Source organism: Castor canadensis, chromosome 4 (genome assembly GCF_047511655.1).
Source record: "Castor canadensis chromosome 4, mCasCan1.hap1v2, whole genome shotgun sequence".
NCBI classification, from domain to species: domain Eukaryota; kingdom Metazoa; phylum Chordata; class Mammalia; order Rodentia; family Castoridae; genus Castor; species Castor canadensis.
The window spans coordinates 59,456,642-59,475,106 of record NC_133389.1 but is presented as its reverse complement, the minus strand read 5'-3'; the positions used below and the strand labels follow the sequence as shown (position 1 = coordinate 59,475,106).

The 18,465-nt window shown below is 41.4% G+C and overlaps 1 protein-coding gene across 32 annotated transcripts in view; it reads left to right on the top strand.

Annotated features, from left to right (window-relative positions):
* The window catches only part of Epb41l3 (erythrocyte membrane protein band 4.1 like 3), a 237,730-nt gene that overhangs the window by 63,838 nt on the left and 155,427 nt on the right, over positions 1-18,465 (top strand). The window contains exon 1 of one of the 32 annotated variants that reach the window (XM_074070271.1): positions 6,218-6,842. The exons of 28 other annotated variants lie outside the window; for them this stretch is intronic. The gene's annotated coding sequence lies outside the window, so the exon portion shown is untranslated. Of the gene's footprint in view, positions 1-6,217; positions 6,843-7,342; positions 7,463-9,268; positions 9,904-18,465 lie in introns of those variants that run through there. 3 more of the 32 variants (XM_074070282.1, XM_074070273.1, XM_074070274.1) reach the window with 3 other exon arrangements.

Genomic DNA, 18,465 nt, shown 5'->3' with positions numbered 1-18,465 from the left:
GCTGCTCATCTCACAGCAACTGGGAAGGAGGTGGGGGGAGAGAGAGGCACCAAGGTCTCAATATCCCCTTCAAGGGCACAACCCCAGTGACGTAACTTATCTTCACTGCCTCCCCCCCAAAAAAGTTTCACCAGCTCCCAATAGTGCCATTAGCTGGGGACCAACCTTTAACACATGTAATTTTGGGGGACACTTAAGATCCATAACATTGTACCTTCACTCTGTCAAGCACTTCTGTAGGTGGCTGAGACGTCTGGAGAATCGGAGGTCCCTACCTTTGTGGGACTTACATGTAGGATGGTGTGAGACAGAACACGGGCATAATATATAAGGAAATTATGTGGTGGGGTAGAGGATAAGAAAAATGAGGTACAGTGGGATAATGGGTAAGAGTGTCAGGGAAGCCTGGTGTGTTAGTCACCTTTGTCACTCCAACCAATACCTGAGATAAGCAACTTACAAAGAGGAAAGGTTGATTTGGGTTCACAGTTTTGGGGATTTCAACCCATGGTTGATTGGCCCTGTTGTTTTAGTTCTGAGGTGAGGCAGTGCATGATGGCAGGATCTCAAAATAAGAACAGAGATGGATGTGCTGAGATACTGTAACGTAGTATAGTATCAATACCTGAACATCCCTGGGGAAAGTCAGTGCGGCCAATTCATAAAATACTCCTATTATATTAATTTAAATAACGACCTATAGAGTCCTCCAATTTTTCAGATATTTTTATTGTTTTCATGTCATTTCAAGTTCCATGCTGGAACTTTCTATTGTTCACCTAAGATAATCCTGAGTACTCCTGAGTACCTTCTCCACATCCTAAGGAACTTGGAATAAAACCATGAATGATATGTTTTCTTTTGTGTGTCTGAAGAGTTGTTAAAATTCTAGTCATGATATTTCATGTGTTATGAGTTCTTTATGCCTGTTGTGAAATCTGTCAGCATTTTATTGACACATTATTGTGAAATGGGCAACCAGCAATAGTAATAGGTTTTCCCCCATGTGAGCACCAACAAATCTGACAGCAGGCACCACCAAACACACCCAATGAGTGCTCGAAAAGGACTTGCTTTGGCTAGTAATGGTGGCTCATTCTATAATCCCAGGTACTTGGGAGGCAGAGACAGTAGGATTGCCTGCCTAAGGCCAGCCTGGACAAAAGCAAGAGATCCTACCTGAAAAACAAATTAAAAGCAAAAGGACTGGGGGCATGGCTCAAGCTTTGCCTACAAACTACAAAGCTCCAGCTTTCAATCCTCAGCACTGATTTGGACAAGTTACTTAACCTCTCTGAACCCATCTTCTTATTTTTGAAGGAATGCTACAAGAATTCCCATAGAGCCCTTTATAAACTATCAACAAAGTTAGAACTGTTTCATATCCTTTTTCAATGAGTCAAATTGCAAATGATTTATAATTGCAAACCAATAAAAGTGTCCATTTAAAAAAATATCCTCAGCACCACAAACAAATAAACAGAAAGACTTGCTTGCTTCGTAGAGGAGAAGGGGCACATGCATGTTTCATCTAATCTAGAGGCTTCTTTCAAATATTTCAGATAATATAAAGTCACTTCCGATTAATATTTATTCTGATAACATCCTTTTGAGGAATTCTTTTTTCTTTCTTCAGGATTTTTTAAATTGATACATAGCATCTGTTCATAATTATGAGGAATAGTGTGATAAGGTGATACATGCATGGCAGGCACAATGATCAAATCAAATCAGGGTAATTACCATGTTCACCTCCTTAAACATTTGTCATCTCTATGCATTGGCAATGTTAGGATTGTTTCAGTCATTTTAAAGTGCCCAATAAATCATTATAGGGTAACCCTAGTTACCTTACTGTGCTATAAAACACCTGAATCATTTCTTCCCACCTAACTGTATTTTGCCACTGTTACCCAATCTTTCTAGCCCTCCTCTCCTTCTTGGTCTCAAGTGACCTCTATTCCAGTCTTTTCTTATATGAGTCTAATTTTTTTTAGTTTCCATATATATGACAACATGCAGTATTTACTTGTCTTTCTGAGTCTGGCTTATTTCTCTTAACATCATGTTTTCCAGTTTCATCCATTTTGCTAGGAAAGATGGGATTTCACTTTTATTTATGGCTGAATAGCAGTCCATGGTGTGTGTGTGTGTGTGTGTGTGTGTGTGTGTGAATACCACATTTTGTTTATTATCTGTTCATCTGCCAGTTGACACCCTGGTTCATTCCAAATATTGGCCATTGTAAATAATGCTGCAGTAAACATGGGTATGCATGCATCTCTATGATACAATGATTTTTTTTTTGTGGCAGTACTGGGGTTTGAACTTAGGGTCTATACTTGAGCCACCTCACCAGCCCATTTTTGTGATGTGTTTTTTGAGATAGGTTGCCCAGGCTGGCTTTGAACCAAGATCCTCCTGATCTCTGCCTCCTGAGTAGCTAGGATTACAAAAGTCAGCCACCAGTTCCTGGCTTGATATAATGACACTCTGAGGCATTTTAACGTTCGGCTTTAGCCTTCTTTTATTCTTATTTCTCAACTCTATATATAGACAAATCACATGGAAAATATTAAAATATATACCTGGATCCCAGGCATCACTATATTTTAACATTTTATATACCAGATGTATTGCATCAAAATCTCATTCTTTAACATCCGTTTAAGAAAAGAAAATAATTCTGATGCTCCATCCACCATGTTGTCTTATATACAGATGTAAAACTAGACTTAAATTTCTCATGCTTATAATTTTCATGCTTCTTAATCATAAAACAAAAATCTTACAAATTGATGTGAAAAATGCAAGACCCATACAATAAAATTAACAACATATTAATTTAACAGGATTAACACTACGTTTTTCTGAAACAAAATTCTTCATGTACTTAAGAAAAGAAGCATCTAGCCTCTAGTTAATTACTTAATTTGGTATACTAGCTAGCACAAGGAGTGCATTTGCCTAGATACATTGTACCAAGAGGTAATCATTTTGGTAATGTCTCTATTTCTTGGGTTTAGTATAGTCAGACCAGATCTCAGACCTAACCCAAACCGCCAGCAATTAATTCTCAATTTTCCATCTTAATGAAATGTCCCTTGGCAACTTTGTAAATATGTTTTGTGTGCTTGGAAACAAAGGTCAGAGATGTACTGGGGTCTAATGCAATTATTGCTGGAACTGGGAACAGAACAATCTTTCATTGTTATTTATTGCTGTACTTACTGCTAATGAACTGCTGTTGCAGACTGATGCATACAAGGACAGTATCGCGCAGGGCAGTAACTCTTCTGCAAAATGTGGGCTGTGTGTGGTAGTGCGGGTGCCTCCGTCCTGCTCATCTGCGTGTCTGAGTGAGGTTCATCTTCTACCACATTTGCTTATTCTAAGTTCTATGAAACACCTGTCCACTACCCTTTGCCACTCAGGGGATTGTTGATATTAACTAGTCACCTAGGTCAATGGCTGTTGGATTCAGTGTGAGTCACAATCCTCTGGGGAGCTTGTTAGGAATGCCTGCCTTCTGGATCCCACCCCACAGCTTTCTATTTGCTTAGTCTGGGGACCCAGACATTTGATTTATTAACAGATGGTTCCTATACAAACGGTATTTATTGCTTTCTAAGTTCTTTTTTTTAGTGGTACTGGGGTTTGAACTCAGGGCCTCACATTGCTGGGCAGTTGCTCTACCACTTAAGCCACACCTCCTGTTTTTTAGATAGGGTCTCATATTTTTGCTTGGGTTGGGCCTAGACTGAGATCCTCCTACCTATGCCTCCCGAGTAGCTGGGATCACTGGTGTATGCTACCATGTCTGGCTGTTGCATTGAGATAAGGTTTCTCTAACTTGGTTTCACTAACTTGAACCTTGAACTGCAATCCTCCCAATCTCTGCCTCCCAAGTATTATAGTGTGTACCATCAAGCCTGGCCTCTCAGCTTGTTATTCTCACAGAGATATATAACTTATAAAACTGTTTTCAGACAACTTAGTTTGAGAAACTCTAATATTCTTTTCTGACCTGTATCACCTACAAATTGGTCAGCCTTGGATAGTCAAGCAAATCCCTAGTAAACACCTTGAACAGGGGAAAGGCAATAGCCATGGCTTGCTTTCAAATGGTTTTGACCTAGTTAACAAAAGTACTTCAAGGGAAACAGGCATTCTGAGTGATGTTTTTCCTGGTCTCCAGTGAAACTGGAGAAACTGTGGACTATGATGGATTCACATTTTCAGGTTGTACCCACATTGGTGAGGCAACAGGAAAGGGAAACAGTGCTAGACAAACAGGAATCACATCTAGAAGCAAAGCTGACATTTGTTTTTTTCTTGGCATAGTTACTGCTGGAAGCTTCATAGCTTATGAAGTTAACCAGCTCAGATTTGCCAAAAGAGGGCAATATAAACCTGGAGATAGTGCAGGCAATTTACCAAGCCAGATTTTTGAATGCTTCTTACCATTCACTCCTTCCTCCATTAATCCTTGTTGATAGCTGTTGGAGTGAAATATAATAGCTGATTAGGATTACTTACAACTTTATGGGAGATGCAGAGGCTTCCTGGCATTTATTTTATGTGCTTTTTTGGGGGAAGTGATTAAAATGTTAAGTGTCTTGGCATAACTCATCTCTGTATGAGTGGTGAATTAAATAATATTAGATTGCCAACCTCTATTCTTTATATTTTACCATATATAAAAAATTCCCAAGTATGAAACATTCCTAATGAATTTTTATTTAAGAGTTGAATTTAATAAAATTTTAGATGACCAACTCCCATTCTTTATATTTTACTGTTGCATTCATTTTATTATATGTAAAACCCCAAGTGGAAAACAATCTTCATGGATTCTTATTTTTTATTTAAGGGGAGAATAGAATTATTGAGCATTTCAACTTCACAAGGGCTGTAACAGAGGAGCAAGCAAGCAGGCTATCGAGAGAGCTATGCCCTGCTCTTGAGTTGTGTGTATAGCATCCCTTTTCTCCACACGTGTGCTAGGAAAAACAAAAAGGAATAGCAGAGCACCTTGGTCAAGCCCAAAGGGTTTCATAATTGTTCACCATATTCACTATCAAGCCAGGAGGAACATGGTTTTCACTCCCATTTTTGAACTATTAAGAGAATTAGTTAGGTATTCCTGACTTATAAGTATTTACTTGGTCTTTGTATTCTTCATTTTTTTTCCTAGAAAATAGTCATTCATATCACTGATTTTCATCCCATAAACATTAAGATTCATGAGTCATGGAGAAAACAATTTGCTTTTAATTAAAAAAAATACCAAAAATACTGCAACAAAATGAGTGAAAGTATGAAACCATCTGTGTCTCAAATGATAATGCCAACTTCGTGTTTATTGTAAACACTATGATTTGTTCAAGTCCACTTTTAAAGCTTTAAGAGTACTTTACTGTGCACAAAAAAAGGAAAATGTATCCTTTATTACAAATCTTACATACAATGCACACAACAGCCATGTATGTGCATATGTGATGTGCATATGTCTGTAATGCTTAAATGTCTTCATAGGATACTAAAATAGGTGACCCCCAAATATATCCAATATTTGAATCTTTTCTGTCACTTGAATGACAGTCTGGGTCCTCACTGCCTTTGTCACTTGGATTAAGGATACATTCTCCTCCTATCACCACCCTGGTTATTTATTTGCCCATCCATTCTAGTCTTTGAAGTGTCATCAGATTTTTTTTTTTCAAACATGACTTAAGTCAGACTTTCTTGCTCAAAGTTTCTGAATGCTGCACATTTTCTACAGAACTCAGGTCCCTAAACTCCATAGCAATATAGTAACATAATTTTCCAACCTTCCCTCTGATACAAGCCAACAAAGACCCCTTCTCTCCCGCCAAGGCAATCAAATGCTACCTCCCTTTTCCGTTGGAGTTTTCCCTATTCTAGGAACCCAGGCCAAGTCCCCCCATCTCTCAGGCCTGGCTGACAGTTCAGCCCACTCTTCTCTGCCAGAGGCACTTAACTCTGCATCACAGCTTTGGCATCCATTAGTGGATGCAATTTTTTGTGAATCCATCTTTCCCTCCCTTAATGAGTCCTTAGCTCCTAGATAGTGACTAGGTGATTTAGAAAGGGCCTTAAAAATTCTTAAATAAGTATGCATTGGTTACTTGGAGATTGTGAGAGGACCTACAAGTCAGAGCATGGTTCCCCTCCTTTGCATTTCAGCGGAAGCTTTGTACATAGTATCTGAGTTGCTGATAGAGGAGAAACCTCTGTTTATCAACCTTTAATTCAGGCCTTCTTAGTAAGTTAGTATTTCTTGAGCACCCAACAGTGCAACCATCCAATTTCAATGTTTTCTTTCAAAATACTGCAGCCCCTAAGCCAATAAATAACTCACCTGAAGGTCAGGGACACCCCCTCCCTCCTTTCTCACAGCGGGTGCCTGGGAGAGAACAAGGGGACAGAGAGGCCCAGCGATAATCTAAGTGGAAATCCAAAGGTTAAGGCTATTGGCAAGTGTCTCAGAGGCGTTGTCCCCAGAGCCTGACCCTGCGCCAGGACGGAGGCGGCTGTTCCAATGTAACTGTCCTGAGTGCTGCGGTGGTCCCCTCCCCCGCGCGGGGGAGGGGAGTCGGGACGAGGTTGGCTTTCTCCGCACGGTGTCTGGGCGTGGGCCCCCGCCGCAGCTCGGCGGAGCCTCGGTGTCTCCTGCAAAGGGGGGCGGGGGGAGCCGCGGTAGCAGCCCTGGGCTGCGGCTTCCTCCCCGCGCCGAGTCTCTGCGCACCGCCAAGCAGGACGCGAGCCCCAGCCTCGTCCCCACGCCGCGGCGCGCCTGGCCTCCCGGCCGACCTCAGGTAACTTTTCTGCCTCCAGCACTGGGGGACATGAGGGGAGGTCTCCGGTTTCCGAGGTGCGGAGGACGAGGCCCGGGGCGAGGCGCGCGGGGCTGCCTGCGACTGACGCGTGGCTCCGGAGCGGCGCGGCCGCCAGAATGTCCAGAGCCCCGCGCAGCCCAGGTCCCCACCGCCTAACCCTGCCGCTCTCTGGCCGGCTCCGGGATCCCCGCCGGGCCGAGCCGGTGCGCTGCGCCCGGCGCGGGGGGCGGGGAGGGGGGGACGCGGACGCTTCGCCCGCCGCGCTGCAGCATCGTCTGGGCCGGCGCGCGGAGCTGAACCCCGGCCTTCGGCCTGGGGGCCTCCCTCGGAGCCCTGGCCGAGAGGAGCCCTGGCCCGCGTCCCTTCTCTGGCAGTTTGCGCAGATCCCCGGTTCGGGGCGCCATGTTTTAAGTTACCCCTTGGGCTAGGGGCGCGGGCGCACAGCCCCTCCCCGCAGGGAGGTGCGGAGGGCGGGGGGCGACACTGCGGCGCCGCCCAGGGCGGGTGGCCCGCGCGGGAGGGGCCGTGCACCCCTCGTACAGCTTCTGCGGGCTAATCCCGGGTGCAGGCGCTGGCGGGTGCGGCGCGGGGCCGGTAAGGTGCGCGGGGTACAAAGCATCCCGGGTCGGCCGCTTTTATGTAACTTGTCTCCTTCTGCGAACTGGGGCAGCGGCCCCCGGCAGGCGGTGGGGGAGGAGGAGGAGGAGGAGGAGGAGGGAAGCGACAGATTGAGATGGTTCTGGCCTGGGCACCTGCGGGCCCCTCACCCCTGCCTGCCCTCGGCTGGCATCCTGCGCAGGAGCGCGGGCAGGCCGGGGCGCCAGGCCGGGCTGATGGTGGCCCTGGCGCGGCGCGGCTCACCTGGCGCCCGCGGGGCTGCGAGCCGCCTGGGTAGGTGTCTGCGAGGGCGGCTCTGCGGCGGTGGGGGTGGGGAGGCTGGGGCCGGGGCTGGGGACCGCTGGAGATGTGGTCATTGCCAATTCCTGGCCGTTGTTTCTGGGCTCCTGCCTCTGGAGCTTTTTCTTTCTGGGGTTCCCCTCTAATCTCGCCTTATTTCTTCCCCTTTCCTCCCCCACCCCGTGCCAAGTTCATGGCTTCTGCAATGCGGTGGGTGTGGTTACCTAGTAAATTGGAAATGTGGTCCTTTGCGGTGGGAGCATTCTTTCCCTTTCTCTTTTCACAAGTGCGGATCTGAAGTTTTCTAGGGGGTTTTCCTGCTCTTGCAGGCCAGGGTGAAAGTTGGGAAGAGATTATTGCAGAACAAATAGAATGATAAAGAAAACATGTGGTATTAATTACGTGTGGAGGCTGGGCTGGGCAGTCCTGCTAATGCAGTGCTTCCATTACGTGTTAAGTTGGTCGTTCAGCTTTTTTACATTACTCTTGTGGAATTGCTTTTGCAGATATCCCGCCTGTCCCCCCTCCCCCTTTTTTGGTGTTGGTGGGGGCGCTTTAGGGTCTCTGATGCGGCCGGTGTGCTGGAGTTTCTTTTGCTACATAACTTCCCAAATAGTCACATAAAGTGCTAGAAACATTGTTTTTAAATTTTTCTGATTTTTAAATGCTCAAGGAAAAAACTGATGAAACACCCTTGATGTCTGGGAGCTATGAACGTAGCGCTAGGTACACAACTAAGGAGGACAGCAAACGGGGGAACGCTGGAGTCTGTGATGTGATTTATATCTTGACTCAGCAAGGAATTTATTTTTTTGAAAAAAAACCGCATGTCAATTTTGGCATCAACTTTTAAAACCTTAATTGGAGTAACAAAGTTATTGTAAGAGGAAATAAATTCTGAATTGAAGAGGTATGACTTTACTTTGTAAATTTCCAAGATGGTAAAAAAAGCTGACTGCTAACTATGCGCTCCTTATGATTTTCTGATGGTTCAGATGCACAGACTACTGCATAACATTTCTGTAGCTAATACACTTAAACAAGTAATTTTTTTTTTGCACAACAGGACTTGTTTTGTGGATGATTTATCAGTAACATGAAGAATAGCCTTATTAAGGAGCTATAGGTCAAAGGTCAGTTTCTCTTTGAAACAATTCACATTTAATTTTAAAGTCATTTCTTCTTCAAAGATGTAGTTTAGGTTTAAAGCAGTTTTTGTCAGTTCAGTTTACTGTGCTTGGACTTGGGCCAACTTTAATGTGTGTTGAAATACAAGATCAGTTACTCTTTTAAACTTGATCAGACGTGATTATATATGTACATTGTTTTTAAAAAACTGATTGCTCCAGTGCATTAGGGGCCACCTAAGTATAAGAGAGGCAACCATCCATATCCTGAGAGAGGTGATGATGTCATCATATTGTGAATCTTTTTCTCAATTTACCTTGTAAATTGAAGTGAGTGTGGCAGGAACTTGCTGTACAAGTATTTTCTTCTAGGTTATAGAATATGCATTCAGCTTTTAAGTTAGTTCTTTAAAAAGAGTTCTAAAGTTGACACATTAGAATTCATGTTCTTGCCAATGAACTAGAACTCCCAAGAGTAAGCTGAAAAATAATGTTTTCTTTCTGTGAGAATTTGACTATATTGAAGAGAGGTTTCTTAAATAGCATACCCTGGACATCTTTCATTCTCATAGTGTCTTTAAGTAGCCCATCACAGTTTTCCTCTTTGAATGTCAGCTTTCTAATGGAACATAGACACACCATTGAAAAACCATGAATCAAATTTATCTTTAGCACCACTTCATTTAGAGAGATCCTTAATGGTGCAAACTTGCAGCATCTATTTCTTTCAAAAGGCTCACTGGCTGCTAATTTGTTGGGAATTCATCAGACACTTGGAGCTCTTGAGGGTTCTTGCTGTCATTTGATTTGTCCTGGCTATAAAGAATTATGTGCTCAGAAGGGAGGACTGGAGCAGTGAAGTCATTGCCCTGCCTGGTGTTGTGACATCACTATGGCTCAAAAGAAAACAAGGGTGGGGCAGGCAAAACCAGACCATCTGAAGCATCTTGCTGGGCTTTAACTTTGCCTGGTGAATGAACAAGATACTTCTTTCTCACGTCCAACTGCACCAAAAGGTATTGTTTGGAGAATTGGAAGAGAGGAGTAAATGTAAGACTGCACGGGAAAAACATGTCTCAAAAATCAAGGAAGAAGAGATTTTGGGTGAAATAATAGAAATCATTGAATATTCCTGATATAAAGGAAAGATACTGTAATTTTAAAGGGCCATTTAAATTATGTAAAGAATCAGAGCAATGAGTCAAAATTTTTACTTATGCATTGGATGTGTGTATTTCCTACCATTCTTTGTACTAAGATAGCATTCTTGCTAAATTTTGGGTTAAGATCCTTGGGGTTCTCTTTTTAAAGTGCGTCTTTTAAGTGTACAGCTTATTTTCCTGGGTGGTAGCATTCTTTTAAAGCGATATGCTTGCAGTTGGCAATTGGAAAAAAAAGTATAAAAGCTAGGGATAGCAGTGATTTGGGGTAATTGATTTCCATTTAAATTTTTGTTTTATTTGCCAGTTATTTTATTATTTAGTGTTCTAATCCTCATTTAGAATTCTGGTGCAGGAATTGGAGACATGTTACACCCAAATTAGTGTTGACTAAAATATGAAAGGGAGGCTGAAATTCAGAAACTATAAAGTACATTTGATGTTTTGATTTCTGAATTTGGTGTGATGTGAGTACAAAAAAGAATCAGAGATAGCTGCAGATGTTCATGTCCATACTGTACCTCCTTGCTAAGATGACTGTCATTTTTTTCATGTTGAGTGTGTCGTGTGAGAGCTCAGGGAGGTTCGTACTAAACCTTGTAGCTATTTCAGATTGCATTTCTAAAGCAAAGCAAAGCAAAGCCAGGAAATGGGGACATGGTAGAAGAAGAGAAGTTGAAATTAGGTAGTAGAATTGTAGATCCCTTGGTTGAAATGTCTTCCTTACTGCATTTTTAGACCTTGAGATGATTGGTTAAATTGCACACTTTAGGATTGTAAGCTTCTATTAGCACCAAACCCCTAATTCTTTTGTAATTTGCAGTACAGAGAAAAAGCTGACAACTTAATTTTTAGATTGCTGGCATTTTGAGACATTGTTCTTATAGCCCTTCCTGACAAACTAAAAAAAAGGGTGGTGGTGGTAATGCAGAAAGGACTGTATTAGATGTAGAAAACAAATGCAACATTTAACCTGCCTCCTGTGTATATTTTTCCTCCAATTATACTGGATGAGTGGTAAGTACCTGATATAGGTAGCTTATTTCTCTTGGAGTGTCTCCTCCTCCAAACCAAGTAGAAATCTCAACTGAATAAAATTGAGACCGTTGTAAATTATGCTGGGTGTGGGGGCATCAGTCATGGGAAGCCCTGCTGTGGTATATAAAAATGAGAAGTACCAGGCTCATGTGTACAGTTATTATTTTTAATAGCAGGATGTATCCCCTTCATAACAAACTTGCTACCTCTGTCTTTAGCTCAAATTGCATAGCTTCTAGAGGTTTTGCCATGTCAGAGAAGAGAATATTGCAGGTATTAGAAAAAAAGAAAGGTTTCTTTGAGAGGATAACTGCAGAGCTCTACTTTTTCCTCTTCCAGTTCTGATGGGTGTTAGGCAGGACCAGGGTGGGGGATACTCAGAAGAGAGAGGAGAGGAAGCAAATGCGGCAGTGACAAAAGCTGAAATGGCTCCCTGCTGGGAGATGAAAGGGTCTCGCCATTGAAGCAAAACTTTTTTGTTGTAGAGCTCTCTTTTTGATCATTTTTTGTGCAATGTTTGCATTTTCTTATGGTGAGCTTCTGTATATTTTATTCAAGCCCCAAATTTCATGATTTCTAAAACACTTATTTTTCCTACATTGAACATCTCTAAAATTGGGATATGATTTATAACAACAGTCAGTCATGTGGCAGAGAAAAAGCTGACATCCGAATCATTCGTGACCCAGCCTCAAAAATTGGAGATTGGATATCAGCTGATTAGAAAAAAATCCCAAAGACAATGTGGAGCATTCTTAAGAGTACATGTCCAGTGCCCTTGGTGACAGAAGATGGCACTGTGTGGAAAAGCATAAACAGTGATATTTCTGTATGTGTGAAGATGTTTTAGGAATACCTAGACTGTTTTAAGTTGCTTATATTTTATGTACGCATTGAACACCTAAGTAAGGTTAAAAGTTCTTTAAATGAATAGAAAATTAAAGTTCCAGTCTTTAAGAATATATGAGTCATGGCAGAGTGTTACATAGTGTTATGTGTTACAACCTATGATGTCAGGTCTTTTATGAAATATGGTCATCAGCTTTCCATCACTGTAAGAAATACCTGAGATAATCAGCTTTCAAGAGGGGAAGATTTATTTTGGCTCACCATTTTGGAGGTTTCAGTCCTCTGTCTTTGGCTCCCTGTTTTTAGGCCTGTAGTGAAGCCTGATGTCATGGTAGAAGTACAAGCTGCTCACCTCATGGCCACCCAGAAGCAAAAGAGAGGCAAAAGGATCAGGGTCCCAGTGTCCCATTCAAAGGCACACCCCTAGTGACCTAACACCTCTTAAAGGTCCCTTCACCTCCCAATAGCACCATGGCTGGGGACCAAGGCTTTAACACATGGCTCTTTGGGGGTACATTTTAGATCCAAATTATAGCACTTAGGGATGCAAGCTGTTAAAAATGCTTTGTAATATTGAGTGCTTGTTTACATGGTCTGTTGTATGTATTAGTAATAGGCTCATCATTTTATAGGAAAAATCTATCGAGTGGTCTTCATTTTCCATCTTGGCCCTTGGTAGATAGTTGGATTTTGATAGAAATTAGTTATTGAGAAGACATTCCAGATAGGATCCCTGAGGTCAAGAGACCTAAAAGTAGCTGGGATGTAGCCTTTATGCTGAGAAACAGGGGTGATGAATCCCAGTGTGTGGCTTTATTGTAGAAGGTTTTCGAATAGTTTGACTTTGCTATATAGTGAGGAGCCATTGAAAGGGATTGGGTTAGGTGAAAGAGTGCTTATCTGGCGATAAATGTAGGATGAATTGGAAGATTATATCTAGAGACAGATGGTCCTTTGTTAATGGACTAATCCAAAAAAATTTCAGAAATTGAGTGTGACAGTTTTACTCTCAGTGATTGATATTTTGGCAATTCACCCCCACATATGTTTTTTAAGGAAATAATTAGCTGGATATTAAATATTACTTTTGGACTGTTTGAGGTGGAAAATACAGAAGATGAGATTTTCTCTTTTTTTATCCTTCCAATTAAATATCTTTGTTATTTCAGATATTAAAAATAGTGTTTACTCACTTTAAAATATTCTCTAACAATACTGAAAAAAAGGAAGAAATCTCATCCTCTTGAGATACATAATATTTTTGACAAACACATTTCCAAAGCTCCGTCTCTGAAAACATTATCTATTGTGGTAAGCCTTGTAATCAGATGCGCCTATATGACAAGGTTCAATTATCTTTGCTTCTTAGAGTATAATTGCTCATTTATAAAATGTCCATTGTGCAGTTTCTCCAAGATCTGAGGATTAAATGATATAATATATGCAAATAATGCCTGGTATATATAGTGACGTTATTTAACATATACACAGATTCAGATCGATGCATATTTAATATAGTGTTTGGATAGAGTTTTAAAATACTTACTCTGTTTTCTTTTTTATGTAACAGTATGTCTATGGAAGCTTTTTCACGTATATAGATCTTTACCACATCATTATTTTTAATGGTAGATAAACATTTTCTTTTGGTTTTGTACAATACTGGTAAAGGATCATACCTTAATGATGCTGATGACATGAAGCCCTCTCGTCCAGCCCTGCCTCCTCCTGCTACTTACTACCTGCTGCACTTTTCATCCTTCTCTTCTAGCACACCCATCAGAGGGCTCATGTTGAAGAAGGACAGGGACAGTAAGCCAATCAAATTCTCTAAGGATAATTATGTACATCTTCCTGTTGTGTGTGAACATTTAGTTTTAATGAAGTAAAACCACCATACTTTCACTGTTGTCTTTTCTTCCGAAAGGGCTAACCTTACCCAGCTCAGGCCAACTCTGAGTTCTCAGGTGCTTGTTTCTGCCCTCCTGTGCAGCTCTCAGCATGTCCTGAGGGGCAGCTCAGAGTCAAGACATTTGTCATCGGGGAGAGATTAGGAGGTTTGGGAAGGGGGACATTGGACTCCCAGAGATGGAAAAAATTAAGCTTCACTTTGGATTCATTCTGAGCTCTGAACTCTTTCTTTGTCCCTAGCAATTGAGTGGTAACAAATGTCAACCTCAGTGCACAGATTTCATGCAAACTCTCCAGGGAGGTGCTTAGCCCTGCTATGTTATTCAGGAGCACAAGGTATTGGTTGATCTTCTGTTTCCGGAGCAGAGTCTTGTTTGTTTTTCCCTTGTTCACCCGGTTAGAGAAGACAGCATTGCAATCCTGCAGGTGGTGCTGGCCAGAATGGCTGGAGGGGCTTCTGCTAGATCAGGCCATTACGGAGTCTATAAGCTCAAGCCCAAGCCTGAAAATTGCCCACTTTGATATAATTTGAATAGAGTTGCCTACATCACAAAGATACCGTTTTGGGCAGTTTCTTTACTAAAAATTATTCCTGATTAATTTTTATGTACTTTTGTGTTAGTTTTTCGTTGCTATGGTTAATAAACCTAAAATAATTAAATTACAAGGAGGAGAGGTTTATTTTTTTTCATGGTTTCAGAGATCTCAGTCCATGCCTGTGCTTGGCCCTGATGCTTTGGAACCTGTGGCAAGGCAGTATGTCATGGCACCCATGTGTGGTAGAGGAAAGCTGCTCACCTCATGGAGGCCAGGAAGTGAAAAAGGAAAGTCCAAGTCCCAATATCCCCTTCAACCACATGCTACAGTAGCTTTACTCCTTCTATAAGGTTCTACCTCCTAAAGGTTCCACCTCCTCCCAGTAGTGCTACAAACCAGCAGCTAAGCCTTCAGTATTTAACATCCGAACCATAACAGTTTTATACCATTATTTGGGCCAAGTATAGGACTAGGGAAAAAACCTTGACTTACTTGTCTAACTTGAAGCATTTTCAGTTCTTGAAATGTAGATAGAGGTAATTCATGGTGAGCAGCTGTCTTGTAGAATAAAGAAAACACCATAAGTTAGAAAAGTCACAGATCAGATTGAAAGATCTGCTAATCTTGAGCTAGTTTTCTCTGGGAAGTTCACCCTATTTCTCTGGGCAAGGTTCCCCACTGTGGAGTGCTGATGGTGCTTCCTGAAGGTTGACATGAGTCTATATTATTGTAAGACATCTGGATCGGTCTGTGAGTAATGAGAACAGGCACATAGTATGCTTCCATGAGTCAGCAAATACATGTCATTTATCGTTTTCTTTTGCTTGCATCTAGGCACCAGTGTTAGGAATTGTGAGAATCCAAAGATACCCTGAGTATAGACTTTTGTGACATTATACCTCCAAACTCCATAATCCAAAAGATGAATCAAAAGAACATAGAACTTTATCAAGTGTGAAACTCAAGACGATAGTAATGGAGGTTTGTGAAGAATGCAGCACAGTGGTTTTCAAATTTTCATGTACAACAAAATCATCTGGAGAGTTTGTTAAGGAGGTGCCACTGACCCATCCACAGATTCTCCTTTAAGTTTCTGTTTTCTTTGTGGTGTTGGGATCAAATCCAGGGCTTTGCACATGCAAGGCCTCAGATTCTCTTTTAATAGTCCTGAGTTGCACCTAGGCAGCCAAGTTCAGGGGCTGGTGCAAGTGGTCCCTAGCCTGCATTTTGAGCTATGCTGTCTTCAGAACTCTTGTCTTAATGCCTCTTGCTGGTTATTGTCAGATAAATATTTAACCTGGAAAGATAATACACCATAAATAAATAGTAATAGTGTTAGAGAGAACGCTTAGCATAGAGCAAAGAGCCCTGATCTGGACTCTGCATGGGTTTCATTGTGGCTGTTCTTCACTTGCAACTTTTCTTGCCTTAGGAGTTATATAAAGTGTAGAGGTTAGGGAAGCAGAATAAAGGTTTAGGTTTCTCATCTATTTAATGGGGATGATAGTAATTCTGTGGCCACGTGTGGTCAGGAGGATTAAGTAGGAATGGAAGGGAAAGTGTCACACCTTGAAGTTAATTTTCTTTCTTTGTGATTGATAAAGGAGTAAAGTGACAGTGAAAAAGAGATGCTTCTCTGAGATGTATAATTCTGTTGACTAAAAATCATGCTGGGGGTCGAGATTTTATGAAGTTCTGGAATATGGGAAGCATAGGTGATTAAAAGCTTTGCTTTCTTTGCAGATACTGTGTTTAGTGACATTAATGCCAGTGGACATTGCGCAGATTACATTATGATATGTTAATTAGCATTTTTTTCCTAAACTCATGTGCAAAATAGTACCTACTTACATAAGCTACATATAGGGACAACAGAAGTCACTATATGTACATTTAAACTGTATTGGCTTCTTAGAATCCAAAGACAAATTCACAGGGGAACACTTCAGTCTTGGATTTTCTGACACTGTGACCCTGTCATGGTGCAGAGCTAGGAAACTGGGTAAACTATCACCCATGTTCAGTTGGCTTACCTCTCCTCAGTGGACCATCTCCTGGCATCATCAAAGTTGCAAAACTGAAGTTACTTCTAAGAGTGCTTTAACACTAAGACGAAACACATGAAAATATCTTTGTTAAAGGATAAACTCTGTGTGTGTGTGTAAATTAAACTTCAGCATCTTTCTTCCCACTCGGTACACATGCGTTGTATTGGTTTACTGTCTGACCTGTTATTTCACGTGCTCTAATTTAACAGTTGGATTTCAGCTTGTTGATTTCCTTGCCCAAGGCTTCACCTAGCTAGAATTGTAAAATATCTCATTTGGTCATATTATTGTAGTCAAGAGCCTGTGTTGCTGATCTGATCAGAGAGAGCCCTGTAACCTCCTTATGTTTCTGGATGTTTTATGGTCCCCAACGATGAGTCGGGGACAGCTTTAGAATCACTGTGTCTGCCAGTGACTCTGGTTCAAGTGTCCATCAATCTAAAATAAAACAAGCAACACAAAACAAACCAACCTATCTTTTGACTCAGTTTCTCCTCAAATTCAGTGCCAGTACTGCTTTTTCAGCTCTTGACTGTGAGCCAGCCTTTTTGAAATTATGATTTTTTCCAGTTAGGATACCCATTGGCTACAGTGATAGTCACAATTTAAAAAATTCACCAAAGTGTACTGAAACACACATCCACATTAAAAATGACTGAAGATCTATGACAAAACAGGACACTAAGCTTTTGTGACATTTTGTTTCTTTGTTCCTTTGTTTATTTCACAAATACTTATGGAATGCTTCTTGCAAATCTGGTGCTGGGATTGCAGCTATGAATGGGACAAGTCAGGTTGTGTTCTTCTGGAGCCTGTGGGTTTTTTTTTTTTTTTCCCCACTGTGGTACTAGGATTTGAACTCAGTCTTGCATTTGCTAGACATGTCCTCTATTACTTGAGCCATACCTCTAGCCCTTTTTGCTTTAGTTAGTTTTCAGGTAAGGCCTCATGCTTTTTTGGCCAAGCTGGCTTGGACTGTGACCCATCCATCTCTGCTTCCTAAGTAGTTGGGATTGCAGAACCCGTCTTTTAAACAGTGGAACAAACAAACAAATAAATTTGATTTTGAATGGCAACAAGTGTTCTAATTAGAATCAGGTCCCAGTGGGATTGAATGTGGAGGACTTCTTTTCATGGTGTCATATGAGCGATATTGACACTTTATCAAGTCCTCCATTCTTATTTGCCTCCCCTTCTCTGCCAGTGGGATGACAATTTCAGATTGTAGGTGGTATGAAGCAGGGACTATATTTCTAGTCATCTCTGTCTTTGAACCTGGTATACCTATACAGAGTGATCTCTTGTTAACTGCAGAATAAATACCTCTTCTCTCACCATTCTCTTCTTACAACTTGCCTTTCTTTCAGATATTATTTTGACTTAAAATACATATTCTTTACTTTCTCACATAAGCTTAATTTCTTCTGTGATCCACCCTAATATGGTGCTGGCCTAGCTGAAGCTTGAGGAGCTGTTCTTGGTCGAATCTTTTTCCAAAGTTTATACCTAAGTTTATAATCATAATTTTGTTATCATTTTTCTTAAAGAAGGCTCCTCAAATTTGTAAAGTCTTCAGTGCTTACAAATTAAGAACCTGTCTCTGATCCTAATGTATATTAAACTGCCCATTTATGAATTGTGGCTGCATTCTGGTGAAATCAGAATCAAGAACTGGATTCTGTACCAACTCATCTATTGAAGTGTTTTGTGAACACTTGAGAGACATGTCCACAGGCTTGAACTGTATCTTTGACTTGACTAAAACAAGCCACTGAATCTCTTTGAAACTTGCTTTTATCTACAAATGTGCAGAACAACAGTTTCTCCTTCCTCAAGAATTCTTGTGCAGATCCAGTGGTATAATTTACAGGAAAGCCCTCCTCAAACTGTAAAGATGTCTAAGATAACCTTTGGTGTTTGTAGGGAGGGAAGGTAGAAAGACCTCAGTGGCAGGACATCTTTGATGTCTTTCTTGCTTGTTCCGATAGTCCATGTCATCATTCATCCTCCTAGTTATGTGGTAACCTTGAGAGCC